Here is a 15,251-nt window from a genome sequence, read left to right on the forward strand (position 1 = left end):
TGCTCCTAAACCTTTGCCGAAAAGCTTCGGCTGAAAGGCGGTATTTCTTCAGGAGACTAGCCTTAACTTTCGCATAATCATATGCATCCTGCACACTCAATCTGGCGATTACTTCCGCCGCCTCACACGGCAACATAGACAGCAACCGCTGTGGCCATGTACTCGGACCGAAGTTCATCTTTTCGCAAGTCCTTTCAAAATTGCTTAGGAACAAGCCTATGTCGGTCCCGACCTCATATGGCTTTAATAGCCTGTCCATGCGGTACGATTCTGCCTCACTTGATCGACCCAGAGCTCCTTCACTTCCTTGAGACAACTCCAAACGTCTGTTTTCAAGTTCAAGTTGCATTTTTGTTATCTCGCGATCTTTATCGCGTTCCTCTCTCTCTCGTTTTTCTCTGTCTCGTTCTTCTCTTTCTTTTTCCCGTTTCTCTCTCTTTTTGAGAAGTTCCAATCCCATTTCAATATCTTGCTCACTGGCCTGATTGGAAATTAGCTCCAATAGTTCCGATTTGAGCATTTCCTTGCGTACATCTAGGCCCAGTTCCTCACCAACAATCAACAACTCGTCTCTCAGCAGTGTCCTTAACTCCATGACTGCTGCTTTACTGCCTTGATTCTGCTCTCTAAATCTAGCTAGGAAAACACAACCTAGCTAACACACAACAATCTAGCTTCCCTACTGTTCTAAACAGAACAACCACAAAATGAAGCCTAGAGAGTCAAAGCAAAAACCAAGCACTCACCACAGATACAGCACCATGTCGCAAAGTCCATCCCACCGCTGTCAGCCAGTTGTCAGGATTGGGGGCTCAATCCCTTCGTCCGTGGTCCTTTGCCAAGATTGGAGTACGGCATGAATTCGAAGGTAGCTGGCCCATGCCGTCGTCCAACTTATTTACGCTGAGATCGTTGATGAAGTGAAGAACTGCTTCTCATCGAGAACGAGGAAAAAGGGTTTTATTTACAGAAAATTAACTCAGTCTAACATGACTGTTTGAGAAAAATAGTATTAGTCCAACAGGACTGCATGAGAGAAGTGAACCAGTCTAACATGACTGCTCAAGAGAAGTGTGTCCAACAATCGCACAACCACAGTTTTTATACACTCGATCCGCTGGTCCTACGACGCGGCGGCTGTTCGTTTACACACTACCAACTCGCAGCTGCTCTGAAGACCAGTTTACAGACACAAAGGCACACACATTCCGAAGCCCAAGCGACGGCGTTGAAGGTGGTGCCGTTCCGGAAAATCGACGCCGCTCGAGGGACGCTCGTTGTTTTGCAACATGCGGAACCGTGAGAGCGCAAAAATAAGACGTTCCCGCGGTAGCTTCTTCAGGCGTGTCGGATCAGCGCCGCGTTGAGGAACTCTGGAATCATTGTCCACACACCAAACTCGTCTTGTCACAATGTCGAAGCGGGCTGGAGGAAGGCGGCGGATTCCAGCGCAAAGGTCGCTTCTTTGAACGCCTCGCAGCTGCAGCGGCGGAGAGCGGGAGGTGCGCGTCTTGCACCCCTTGTCGTAATCGGGTGGCAAGGTGACAATCTTGTTGTGCAACCCGCCGTTCTTTACAAGGCCAATTTACAGTCCAGTCTGCAAAAAAATTAAAAATGGTGTGACGGAACTGAACGCAACTAAGTCTGTTATGTCCATAACGAGAAAAAAATTGCATTACCCTTACAATATAAGTAGTATAATCTATTAGTAGAGTCGAGAAACATAAGTATCTAAGAATAACGTTCACTTCTCACCTCAGGTGGAGTCAACACATTGATGCTGTATGTAGTAAGGCTAGCAAAGCGCTCGGGAGCCTAAGGCGGAATATAAGTGCGTCGACACCTGAGGTAAAAATTTTAGCCTATAAATCCTTAATACGTCCTGTAAAGGAGTATGCTAAAACTGTATGGGATACCTACACTAAATCCAACCAACAAAAAATTAATAGAATCCACAGGTTAGCATCAAGGTTCATATTTAACAACTATCGCTACTGCCAAACCCCCACTGAACATTGTAAACTTGCCGACTTACCTCCGCTAGATTAGTGTACCAGGTATGGGCGACCGAAACATATTTACCTTATCATTAATGGTCACTTGCTTGTCGACAAACACAAGTACTTCAAGATCTCGACAAGTGAAATATCCAGACATCGTCATAGCCAGTACATCACACCCCCTCAAGTCAGAAAGGACTGTTTTAAGTACAGCTTTATCCCGACAGGTATTACGGAATGGAATGCGCTCCCCGACTCTGTCATGTCAGCCTCATGCGTTGAAGAATGTTTACAATGTGTACACGTTGTTCTTTTTGCCGCTAACTAATATGCATGTCATAACTTTGCCAAAGGTGTATCTGTTCATTTTTTTTCTTATTTGGGGGGGGGGGGATTTGTACGGTGCATATAATTTAAACTGTTTCGCATCCCTGCTGAGACGTCTGCAGTTGTTCATTTAGTTGCTTTTGTTGTCATACTGTATTATTGTATGTGTTCGTATTTTCTACTCCTGTAATGGCCCTTCATTGGCTGACAGTATTATAAAAAAAATAATAATCATACAAGTTCACAACGTTGTGGCATACCTAAAGACGTGCGTGCAGCCCAATGGCTTGGAGAAAGGCTATTATAGCAGCACTTGTTATCAGCGCTGCGCTGTTTACACTATGCCTATAGACCTAAAGGAAACTCGTCTGATAGCGGCCTCTTATCGACGTTTGCAATGGAAGAGACCAGTTGCTGTCGTTCTTTCGCGTACGCGGGACACACGCAAAATATATGGTCAAGTGTTTCTGGTACCTTACACTATTCACAGTGTCGTCGATCTGGTTGGGTCCATTGTTCCAGCGTACGGTTGCGTATCACGCGACGAAGTAGGGCGTCTGTGTCTGTTCGTGAGAACGGAGTGCGTGCTTCAGAAGCACTGTTTAAAGTAGTTTTCGCTTCAGCGTCTGTTTGTTCGTTCCCTATCACGCCACAGTGTGCAGGTATCAACTGAAACGTGACATTGTGGTCTTTCTATTTGAGTGGTCGAGATGCTCTGTAATTTCGATTGCCATTGAATAGTACGGGCCTCGTCTGAGGACAGAATGGCTTGGAATCGCAGAATAGCGTCCGTGTGTGAAGCGATTCCTCGGTGAGAAATTGAAGTGTTTCCCGGATAGCAACAACTTCTGCGGTGGTTGATGTTGACCTGTGGTCTAGTTTAAACCGCCGAGCGATGATCATATGTGGGATGATGAAGGCTGCAGGGGTGGCATAGGGTGTGACAGACCCATCGATATACACGTGTACAGTATCTCCGTACTTTGAATAAATGTGACACAGGGTAAGTTGCGTGAGGCCTATGGATGCAACGAAGGACTTTTTTAACTCCAGGGATCTGCAATGTAAGGAATGGTTTAGGCAGAACCCACGAGGGTATTCTCGGTATACAAGCGAGAGAAAATCTTGACGGCAGAACACTCTGATGAGGCGATAAAGTCCTTGAAAAGCTGTAACCTGGCTGGGTGGCAGGGAGCAATGATAGAGGATGGTGCCTGTGCCGGGTCAGCACGCGAAGCTACATTCGAAGAGGCTCTCAGAGTAAGTATGCACCAATAGGACAAGCACGAGCTTCCGCTATTGTTCTTTTGGTTGACGCGCATCGTGGGAGGCCCAAACATGTGCGCAATGCTTGAGCTTGAATGCTCTCGAGCGCGCGCACACAGCTAAGTCCCATGCTTGAGAGCGCCGGCATGCTGTACCGTATATACCCTACACATAGTGCTTGGTACAGTTGGAGTAATGACTACTCAGAGGGGCCCCGGCATCTTGTTCCTGCAACGACGTGAAGGACGTGAACAAAACTTTTCAGCTTTTACTTCAGTGCGACGGTGTGTCTTGACCAAGATAATCCCCGGTCTATGAATAAGCCATTAAATATGTGGTGTGTTACTGCAGGTATCGCTACTCCGCTAACGATTACCGGATACCTGGTCATTCGTTTTTGCTCGAACGCAATCACGGAACATTTTTCTGTTGAGATCTGGACGCCTTGACGCCGCAGATTTATAGCTGTGATTGTCACTGCACGTTGAAGCCTAGCACGCATTTGGGTACGGGTGGCTCCATGCCCATGTGCATATGTCGTCCGCATGTGTGCTAATCTTCAGCGTGTTAGGAAGTTCACATGCAAGGCCAATCAATGTAATATTAAAAGGAGTAGGACATAGAACTCCTCCTTGTGGAACACCTCCATGGATATTGTACTGGCCGGTGTCGCTATAACTTGTCGACATATACACCGTGCGGCCACTGAGGTAGCTAACAATCCATTCATGTAGCCGGCCACTGACGTCTAAATCTTCCAGTGCATCTTGTATTACGTAATCGAGTATATTGTCGCATGCACCCTTAATGTCTAGAAAAACAGCGCCAACAGATGGCGACTTCTTTCCTGTTCAACAGTGGAGACCAAGTCGACAACACCGTCAGTGGAAGAACGGCCTCTTCTGAATCCATGTATAAAATAAGAAAAGCAGTTATTGCTCTCTATGAACCATTCCATCCTTGACAAGACCATTATTTCCATTACTTTGCCGACGCAACTGGCTAAGCCGATCGGTCTGTAGGAGGTAAGCTCGTTAGGGCATTTCCCCGGTTTAAACAGCGCTACAGTGCGACTGCATATTCAACTATCTGGAATATTTCCTGACTCGCACGTCTGATTATAAAAGAATAGAATGATACGTCGTGATTTTGTGCCAAGATGGCAGAGTGCAGCGTACGTGATTCCGTCAGGTCATGCTGCCGATGAGCGTTGGGAAAAGCGTAATTGCAGCGTCAAGCTCTTGCATCGTAAAAGGTACTTCGAGTCGCTCATCAGATGACGGGGGCGCGATGGTGACAAGGGATTAAGTCAGTGCATTAGACGTGTCCACAATAAGTTTACAGTAGTCCTCTGCTACCTCCAATTCGGTCCGGCGTTGATGTAGAGTCACGGAACGGAATGACCTGTGCCGTCTGACCCGCCAGATCTTAGACAGAGGCTGTCTTGGATCTAGGGACCTACAGAATGTCCTCCAACGCTGTCTGTCAAGCTTGTACAGATGTCAAAGAACGTGTCGTTGAGCTCGGCGACTGTTCGAAAGATCTGACGGTGACTTCGTTCTGTATCGCCGTTCCGCGCGGCGACGGATTGCACGAAGGGCCTCATATTGTATGTCGACCGATGATCTCAGCCTCGGTACGCTAACTTCTCTGGTTTTGCCCGCAGGGTAGGCGCAATGATGCCCTCTATTTCGGATGGAGATGTTATATTCTGACAGGCGGTGTCGACAGAGGTCTTAAATGAAATCCAGTCTGTTTGACGAATGCAACGTGAGGCTGAACGGCGAAACCAGCTAAACTGAATGTAAGTTGGGAGGTGGTCACTATCATGAGTCTCTACGTCCGTCGACTAGCATGCCGAAGACAGACGGCTCCTTGATGCAAGCGTTAGCTCATGACAACTGCTGTAGGTCGTACCACGAATAAATGTAGGTGATCCATCATTGAGCGCATTTAGTCCCTGACTACACGTGAAGTTGGCCAAATGTTTGCCACGAAAATTCAACAAAGTGCTACCCCTGTCAGGATTCGTCGTAGATGACGCCTGTCGTCGCTTCCTTGCCGTATGTGGGGAATGCGCGAACAGGGATGCTTCACAACTGAGTGACGTTTTTCAGTGTTTCCAGTAGTGTCGGTGTATTGACTTCCTCCGAGGGGATGTTCTTTCGAGCGTTTATACGTATTGCTTCAACTTGACCATGGGCAGTTCGTTCGAAATATGCCGACAGGCTGTGCCTATTCAGTGAGGTTGTCTGTTGTCGTTGTTGGTACGTATGCAATAGTGTATGACAGCTTGCCACTTACCTTTTTCGTCATCTGACGACTGGTCGGTGATGTTCTTATCTTTCTCTTCAGACGTCGGCTTGACACCAAGGTAAAATCGCTGTCCGAGCCCATATCTTCGGTGGAGGAGCCATCAAATGACTCAATCGGGACCCTGCTGGGGTCGAATCGGTCACTCACGTCGGTGGCATAACGAACTGCATGGTCGTTCAGGGCGCAATTGCTGGGCGGCATTTGGTTCACCATTGCGGCGGACGACGTCCCCCAGTTTTCTTGTCACTGATTGCAGAAATCGCAGCAAATAAAATAGAAAATGCAGAGAGCTCGAAGCTTCTCGCTTCAGGTTCAGAGAACACCGCCAAGCTTCAAGAAAACAACGCAGACGCGATTGAACAGTCGACCCGACGCTTTCCCTCTGCTCGCCTGTTCGCGTCTTCTTCGCTGTTCTCAAGTATGGAACCTAACCAAGTGTGGCAGAAGCCAACATCTTATACAGTTTTCGTTCTCCACATGCTCGCCGTACTTTACACCTATACATAGTATGCACGTGATGTCACATCCGCTGCTGTCGTCTGCTTTCGCTACCTTCTGCCATCTTGGGGTACCTTATCAACAGGCGCGCGCATATAGGCCTATAGGTTCCCCAACATGGCGCTGCCGTAAACCAGAAGTCGCGGAGTATCGTTGAATGACGTACGTGCATACTATGTATAGGACTTCGCACTCAAGTATCAGTAATGAGTAGGAATACTGCAGCTGTATTCCGGGCAGCCTGGCGGCTATCCGCGCTGTTACGTTTCGCCTACGACGCGCGGTATAGCCGGCGCGGATGCAACGGACGCCGGGGCTTCATTCAAAGCGGCGGACATTTTGGCCCGTTCAGCGCTGCCGTAACGCTTCCTGCCAAGCGCGTCCAGGCATGTTTCAATGCCACGTGTCTTCGTGTGTGTGTGTGTGTGAGTGTGTGAGTGTGTGTGCATGTTGGTGCCCACGCTTGTCAAAGCGCGGCAGCCGGGGAGAGGAGCTGCCCAACTGTGAAGCGAGGAGGTCTGACCGGCGCCGGCCCGGCGGATGCGTCACTTCTTGTCTCAACGTGTCTCTCAGCGTGTCCGTGCCCCGCCGTCACGTGCGCCTCTGACGAGGCGTTCCTTCTTGCCCTCGACTCCGAGAGTATAAAAGCAGCTGCCCCCGGACGCCAAGAGAGAGGCTCCGAATTCTTCCGTCGAGTAGCGTGCTCTCCCGTCTCTCCACTTCGGTCGACCTGACCGGCCGCTCTTTTGCGATGCTTGAATAAAGAAGTTGTTCTGTTAGCAGTCGACTCATCCTTTGCCAGCACCTTCGGATGCATCCAGCTGTGCCCCAGGCCGCCAGGCCAACGCTACCTTTGGGGCTTGCGACCCAGGTACAACAGTGCCGACTTGGTGGCCGCTTTTGAAATATCAGAGCATGAAAGAATTAAACGCACGTTTCTATTCTCATTCTGTAGTCCGTAACACATTGAAAGTGCGCGTGCCACTTAGACCATATATGAGTAACGTCATGAATATGACCATACGGCATCCTATACAAAAGTTCGTATGCTCCCATTAATCAATGATGCGGGACAATTTCATATGGGAGTTATTGTGGCATTTTTTTATTCTTTATTAATAGAGGTCGCGCTTCTCAGACAACTGAGCTCTCCATATCGCAGCAGTATTAATGTGCGGGCTTACGTACGTGTCATCTAGCCTGTTGTTCTAGGTAGCTTTGAACAGACGCGTGCTATGCAATAACGTACGTTCTAGGCCGCGTCCCCTCAGGGAAACGGGTAATTGGCATTCATAGCGCTCATAGCAGCTTAAACTGACAGTAAGGCGTGCAAGTCGGACACTCCCTTATTAAATATGTGCTTAGCATGTTTTATACACGACGTCGGTTCCCATAAAATGTAATCAATTGCTGAATTCATATTGTGCTGAATAGTGATTAATGAGGTGCTTATAGAGTGTTAAAACCATCCCACGCCCGTCCGCTCTCTCCCTCCAATCCCTGCCTCCGCTGTTGATCGTGAATTAATAGGTCTACTGGACGTTGTCTCCTATCTGCCGGTTTCTGCGACTTCCTTCGCGAACTGTGTTCCGTGACATCTGTTTGCTTTGTTAAGGGTCTTATACGTAAAGCGAGGGGTGGATAGACTCGGCGTCGCCACGTGAATTTTCGTTCACCTGTTCATAATTGAGCTCGTAGCTTGTGCTATTCGCGTTTGCCGCGTTGCGAAAGCCATTTCCTACATGGTATCCCGCGTTCCCTGCTCTTCTAGCGTTCACGCGCTGTCGTTGGGAGACCTCGCAACAAAAGGGCTGAGGGCACCTTTGTATACGTGAAGAAGGCGAACCCCGGCCATGAGATGCGCGCACAATATATATATATGCGAAGCCATGCTTTGCAGTTGTTGCTGGTGGTAATTATCACACTAACAATGCGTTAAATAATAGAACGAGTTTTTTTAAGCGTGTTTGTTGTAGCTTTTCTTAGCCTTGTAATCCTACGTTTCATGTGTATTGTTTCACGGGTTATCCACGGGTTCTTTTTATGCACTCTCTTTATATACATATAACTGCGCTGGAAGGGCGACTTATCGCGCGTCGCAGGATCTTGAGTCTCGCGTTACCTCTTTGCGCCGCCGTCGACTGCTTCGCGACGATGCCGCCGGAGGGAAGTACGCACTGGATATACACGCATGCACGCACGCACACACGGAAGCCGTGGCGGATGGCGGCGCGTGCAGGTTCTGCGACATCCGGGCGCTTACGTGCCCAGCTGCATGCGCCGCGCTTCTTCGAGCAGTGATGCAGTGTATCGTGTGCATGTATACATGTGCTGGCCCTGTCTGAGCCACATTTTTCACGCGGCTGCGAATCCGCGGAGGCGGATCCGGCGCTGCAGGAAACACTGCATCATTCGCTGGGGCACTTTGAGCTGCGCTGGAAAAGGAAAAAAAAAAATGAATGCTGCGGAAACTGTTGAAGGTGATCGCCAAAGTAAACGAATAGCTTGCGCGGATCACAGCTAAGTGAAACGGAAGCTTTAGCAATCACTTCCGCAGTATACACTGCCGACGTCGACACCGGTGCCTGCACGATGGCTTCCGGTGTGCATATCTTGATACACGGCGCCACAGCGAGACGACGATGTGACGATGACGGAATGACGACCACTGAGGTGATGGCAGTCGCGATGGCGGCTGCAGCGTGCACGGCGATGGCATGACAAGTGCCGCGCACTCGCGCTATCTTCTCAGCCCGTTGACACCGCGGAGGCCGTACACCCCTACGATCATTCACTGTGAAATGGTGAAGATCCCGAGCGCCGACTGTTGAGTGGGTCTAGCGAAGCTGTGGGTCTCCGAGCGGTTTTCCCATTAGCGCAGTAGTGTATAACCTCTTGTCAGAAATGAAAGACGCACCGACGATGGCCTACGCTACGCCAGAAATGCGTCGACCGTACGTTCCATGTGTTTCCGATCAATGGGAGACGAGACGCGTAAGAAATTGCGGCACCTTCGGTAGCCCCGTTGTGGCTCGTATATCGAGGGTTGGTCGCGCGCGTCTTGGTCCCGTCTGCGCTTCCATCGTCGTGCGTATGGGATCTCAGCCACCGCGAGCAAGGAGCTCGGAGGCCTGCCGCGGACATCGGGCGTGTCATCCCCAGCTCTTGAGGAGGAGGCCCCAGAGGTTCCGCAGTGGGCCCACACGAACGGCAGCCGAGCGCGATGGCGAAGGGAGGGGGGAGGGGGGGTCGTTACGTATCGCCCCGAAATGAAACAGGCCGCGCTCGTGTTACGTCGTTCGGGCGCCAGTTAGCGGAGCTCGCTGATAGCGCCCTCCTCCGCCGGTGCGCGGACTCCGCGTCGTCGTCGTCTTTCATCTCCTCGCGGCTGTCCCACTGCTGCCGGCCGAGTAATTGCCCTCTTCTGCGCTGGCCGCGCTTCTGCCGTGGTGCAGCCTTTTCTGCTCTCTCTCTCTCTTCCGCGACAGATGAGCAATGGCGCACGTCAACGCAACGAGCGTCGGGGGCCCGAGAAAAAATGCGCCGCTCTGGGGGAGCGTCGCATTTCTCTCCGCCCCGACATCCCTCGCCTGTGCTCTTCACCTTAGCCCTCCGCCCATTTGTTGGCGTGCTGGTTACTGTTGGCCCGCTCGTGTGTCTGCTCTCGGGCTGTTTCCTTCCGCGCACTCAGTTTGTGTCCTTCGTTATATAAGATCGAAGGGCCACCACGAGATTAAGCATAGCGTTTCGCGTGCTTTATGCGATTTAACTGATCCTCGTTGACACTCTTGTAGCCGAGCTTGGTGTGACATACATGTTCGCTTTGGCGGTGTGTCGGGAACCATGACGAGGTCAAGTGGCTATTCTGCGACGTAAACCGTTTGCAGACAGTGCACGCGTATACCCCTTCACGCTGTGCCACGCAACGGTTCACACGGGAGCAGCAAAACAACGCGGCAGTGTTCCTCCTTGCAGCAACCGAAAACGTGGACGTTGTGGTATAACTCTACGTCCCTTCTATTTGAGCTTACGGGAAAACTAAGCATTAACGACGAATTATTATTTCGGGGGTCGCCCACCGGGAAAGCGACGGTCACAGCCGGGGTTCGATCCCGCAACCTCGGGCGTAGCAGCAGCGTGTACACCGAGCCACCGCTGCGGGTGGAGAGAATGAAGGAGCCCAGTTAGCCTGGAAGAGGAAGGTTGAAGGAATAAAACGAAGGACACCGACCAACATAGAAGTGCTAAAAAATGAAAAGTCTAAAAGACGTTTCGGCTTCGCTACGGAAGCCTTGTTCACAATGGGATGACGGAAGGTTCATGGAAGCTTATGTATGCTTTAGAACGTGACGTAAGCAGCGCATGTATGACGGGGGGAGGGTTCCCTCATTTCGATTGAGCGTGTGACGTGTTTTTTGTATCTCCAGTGACTCCAGATACAGACGCGATTTTTGGTTTCTTTCCTGGCCGAGAATTCTCGAGCGAAGAGGAAGGTTGGACATATATGTGTGGAGTGTGACGAGTTGAGAGAGATGCACTGGACGTCTGGCGTGAGGAGCCATGTGCGTACTGCGTATGGGTCGGTATACTCACTCGCACCTGACTCGCTACGCGCTCATTTCGCAGCCGAGACATAAAACGCTACCGAGTGACGAAGGGTGTCAGTATACGCGAGTACATGAACAACAGACCTGAGTGGTTGGGGGGTGGGTGGGTGGGTGGGGTGGGGGGGGTATTCTGTTGGTGTCCACCTAGTGGACATGTGTGTTTCGTCTGCTGCTGAAGTGCCGATTGGCTGGACGCCTGTCTCCTTCTGGCGCATACCGTTGCGTAGCCAATCCGAACTTCAGCAGCAGGCTCAATGGACATGTCAACTAGGTGGAGACTTGCATAGTAGCCCCGCTGGTTAATGTGTAAGTTCAAACGCTGGTCTTGGGCGGTGATTCCGGGTGGACGTGAATGGGAACGTCACTGACTGTCGGCGAGTGTGCCGGTCAGTGTGAATGGAAGCGGCTGTTGACGCGAGGGTCTGCTTGCGAGCATCAGTAAGTGCGGCTGTAGGGACACGAGGGGGGGGGGGGGGGGGGTATGGCCGCGGCGATTGTGAGTACACACACCAGGGTGGGCGAGTACGCAGTACGTGTCGACAGGCTCCAGAAGGTTGAGCACGTTTTATTTGTTATTATTATTATTATTATTATTATTATTATTATTATTATTATTATTATTATTATTATTATTATTATTATTATTATTATTATTATTATTATTGATGGGGTGACCGTGCAGCAAAGGTCGGCTGAGTAGAGGATGTCATTAAGAGGAAGCATTAGCTCGGGCCCAACTCCGACGTGGCCTATTCAAATACATGTAAAACGCAAAAACGTTTTTCTGACATAGCCTCTGGACCGTTTTTAATGAAATTTGTTGAATTTGAGAGCGAAAGTTAAATTCTAGTGACTGTTGGAAGCGGAATTACGATTTAGGGCCTGAATCTTGTTAAAGATATTTTCAAACATTTGGAGGTTTGAAAAACATAGAAGCAGAAAGTTTACAAATTAATAGCTCTGCATCGAAAACAGATGTCGCGATTCTGTAAACGGCATCCGCTAGATAATTCAAAGCCGAAAATTTTGATATGTTGTTTTATATCTTACGTGAATTTCTTACGTTGTGTAGAATAGAAGGGTTCTAAAAAACCTGTATTTCCATATTGGTACTTTTTTATTTATTTGTTACATTTCAATTTTGTGCGCTTTAGATGTACTATTAGATGCAATTCACAGAATTGCGATATCATTTTTCATTGCTGAGTTACAGAGTTGTAAACTGGATAGTTTCGTTTTCTGGAAATTTTCGATATCTGCCAATTTTTTATAAAAAATTTACGACCTAGATAAAAAATCGAAGATTTTTACTAGATTCACTACTGAAAATTAAAAAAATTCACTAGATTTTAAGTTTTTCTTTTAAATGCAACAAACCTCGCCAAATTTGGTGCCGCGGTTGCCGAGAAAAACTCATTCTCCTTTTACGTGTACATAGATAGGAGCGTCCGAGCTAAAGCTTCCTCTTTAGGGATGTCGATGCACGCGCGCTCTAACGGTGCATTCATCTGGGGAGGTATTCTGTAAGAGTCCACCCTGTGGACTGTCCATTTCGGCCGGTCCTGATTGGCTAGGGCCGCTCGTATACTCCTCGCTCGTACAGCTCCATCCAATCAGCAGCGGCCATAAGACTCCTACAGAATACCCCCCTGTGGTGTGTGTGCCTCGTGTGCTCTCGCGGCAAGGAGTGAAGTTCCATGGTTTCTGCACGGCTTGAGTTCGGCCATGGTGCGTAGTGCTTAAGTATAGTTCATACGATGTCACAGAAGAAATGGCCATCACTTTAAAGGGACACTAAAGCGAAACAGTAAATCAGTTTAGACTAATGAAGCATCGTTTGAGAACCTTGCAGGCATTAATTTCAAAAAATAGTTTGATTATTAGATGAGAAAATGAAGGTCCAAGTATCACTATTTGAATTTCGCGCCGAAACCCCAGCGCCGGTACGTCAGCGTGACGTCAGGCATTCCAAATATGTTTTCGCATTTGGCCCGCGTTGGCTGTATAAAGGTTCCCGAAACTTGCCATGTTTAATATTTGGTTCCTTTAGAACACAATGTGGTCAATCTGTACCGCTATATAGAATTAGTAGGCCCTAGAATATGACATCAAAATCGAAGACGTCACAGCCCCCAGGTGCGGGAACTTAAGTAGGCGTCGCCACCCGTATTCGGTGTTTTTATGTGGTGTTTTTGGTGTTGTAGAATGGTAATTTACTGATGCAGAAGAAATTATTTTTCACTTTAGTGTCCCTTGTTAAGAACGGCCAGCTGCAGTGGAAGTTTGCCAGCCAGTTACGCCAGCGGTGGCAACCTCATCTTAGTATGCCGCCGCCAACCTCTAGCCACGGCGTGGCTGAGTCGACTTTGTGTCGGTGTCAATACGCGCATCCTCCACTCTCCGTCGCTTCAGCTAGGATGCGTTGTGACTGAAGGAGTTCGACGAAGCAGACTTTGTGCGCAACACGACAAAGCGGACCTGATCTCCTACGGGCGGGGGAGCTGCCGCGGGAACGCCGACGGAGGCTCCTTCCCAGGCACCGACCAAGACTCAAGACAACGCGCTACCCGGAACGGCTCCGAGTTCTGCGAAATTCGTGTGGTGTCAGTTTCGGATCGTGAACACGTGTGTGTGTGTAAACCGTCCTGCGGAGAGGCGGCTAGTTTGCGATGACTATACGAACGTTCGCGTCACCTTGTATCGCGGGAGGACCGAGTGCTTAAAAACTGCTCTTGTGCGGATGCTCGACACACTTTTCTTAAGCAGTCATGTTGGACTGAGACACTCTCTCTCAAGCAGTCATGTTGGACTGATGTACTTTCTCAGACAGTCATGTTAGACTGATATAAATACTGTAAATAAACCCATATTCCTCGTTCTCGATGAGAAGCAGTCCTTCCCTTCATCAACGTCCTCAGCGTGGACAAGTTGGACGACGGCATGGGCCAGCTACCTTCGAATTCATGCCGGACTCCAACCTTGACAACGGATCACGAGCGATGGGATTGAGCCCCCAATCCTGAGACCTTTTAACATCGTTTCTCGTGGCTTTGCGAGTATTCGAAAATAACGAATCGAATAGTGTCTTATTCGATTCGGTCTTCGGATCTAATAATCCGTGTTCGTAAATGCGAATATTTTTCGAATATTTTTCGGATATTTCGAAACGTCAACGGCGCCCAAGTAAACATGAGATCGGAGCGAAAGTAGGGTAAATCTCTCGGGCGTAGTGTAGACATAAAGCACGAGAATTAGCATAGCGGAGCAGCGTATGTCACTAAGGAAAGTCTATAGCCATACTTTACAGGCTGTACAGAGAGCATTCGCACTCGCCGAAGAGCCCTCTCCTTGCGAAGAAACGTGCTCCTAATGCTGTGTTTGTGCTTTTAACGAGCAAGACGTGACGATAAAGTGTGTAACGACAGAAACTTGCTAACATTTTAGAAAACTGGGTGCGAACATCGATTTATATTAATTGTGTTAACGGCTATTTATTTTCCCAAAACTATTCGAAAAGTATTCCATTCGATTGGCTTGTGGCGCTATATTAGAGTGTTATTCGAATCGGCCTATAAACATCGCTTTTTACACGTCCCTAACGGTCTGTAAAGGCCACCGCCTGTGGCCTTTGAAGTACGAACAGTGTGGCAGAGGCGTACAGCTCAAATCCCCCGTCGCGCAGTCTCACGCGACCACGTTGCGTAAACATGCGCTGTCGGCTATGTCGTGGACATTGACGATTCGCTTGCCACCGTGGGCGAGGAGGGTGAAGTGCGTGCGTTCACAAGACGCGCCGCGAAAACTCTGTGCCACGCATCGACGCCCCGGTGCAAACGAAGCCTGCTGGCGACGGCGGGGTCCGATTGCCAGAGCGCGCGCGCGACGCCGGCTGCTGATAAAACCGCGAGCTATTACGAGAACCGCGAGCGAGCATGGACGCGTGGTGTGACTCCATGTGTGACGCGCGCGGATCCAGGCTTGAGTGAACAGCCGGGGTTTGTCGCCACAGACATGCCTGTAACCCGCCCATCCGTGAGCGCTGCACCGGAAATAGGCCGCGTTAGCCGGGTCATTGATTGATTGATTGATTGATTGATTGATTGATTGATTGATTGATTGATTGATTGATTGATGGCGTTGCGAGGAAGGGCGCAGTGCCGGGCCCTCGCTGTACCCTCGCCGAGTTGGTGTGTGCTCATCGCGTGCCGAAGTTTCAGCTCGCCGCGATCCGCGCATT

At 49.5% G+C, this 15,251-nt stretch overlaps 1 protein-coding gene across 1 annotated transcript in view; it reads left to right on the forward strand.

The window, feature by feature from the left end:
- LOC135905288 (centaurin-gamma-1A-like) overlaps nucleotides 1-15,251 on the forward strand; it is a 317,818-nt gene that overhangs the window by 24,509 nt on the left and 278,058 nt on the right. The window lies entirely within an intron of this gene.

This window comes from Dermacentor albipictus, chromosome 4 (assembly GCF_038994185.2).
Source record: "Dermacentor albipictus isolate Rhodes 1998 colony chromosome 4, USDA_Dalb.pri_finalv2, whole genome shotgun sequence".
In the NCBI taxonomy this organism is placed as follows: domain Eukaryota; kingdom Metazoa; phylum Arthropoda; class Arachnida; order Ixodida; family Ixodidae; genus Dermacentor; species Dermacentor albipictus.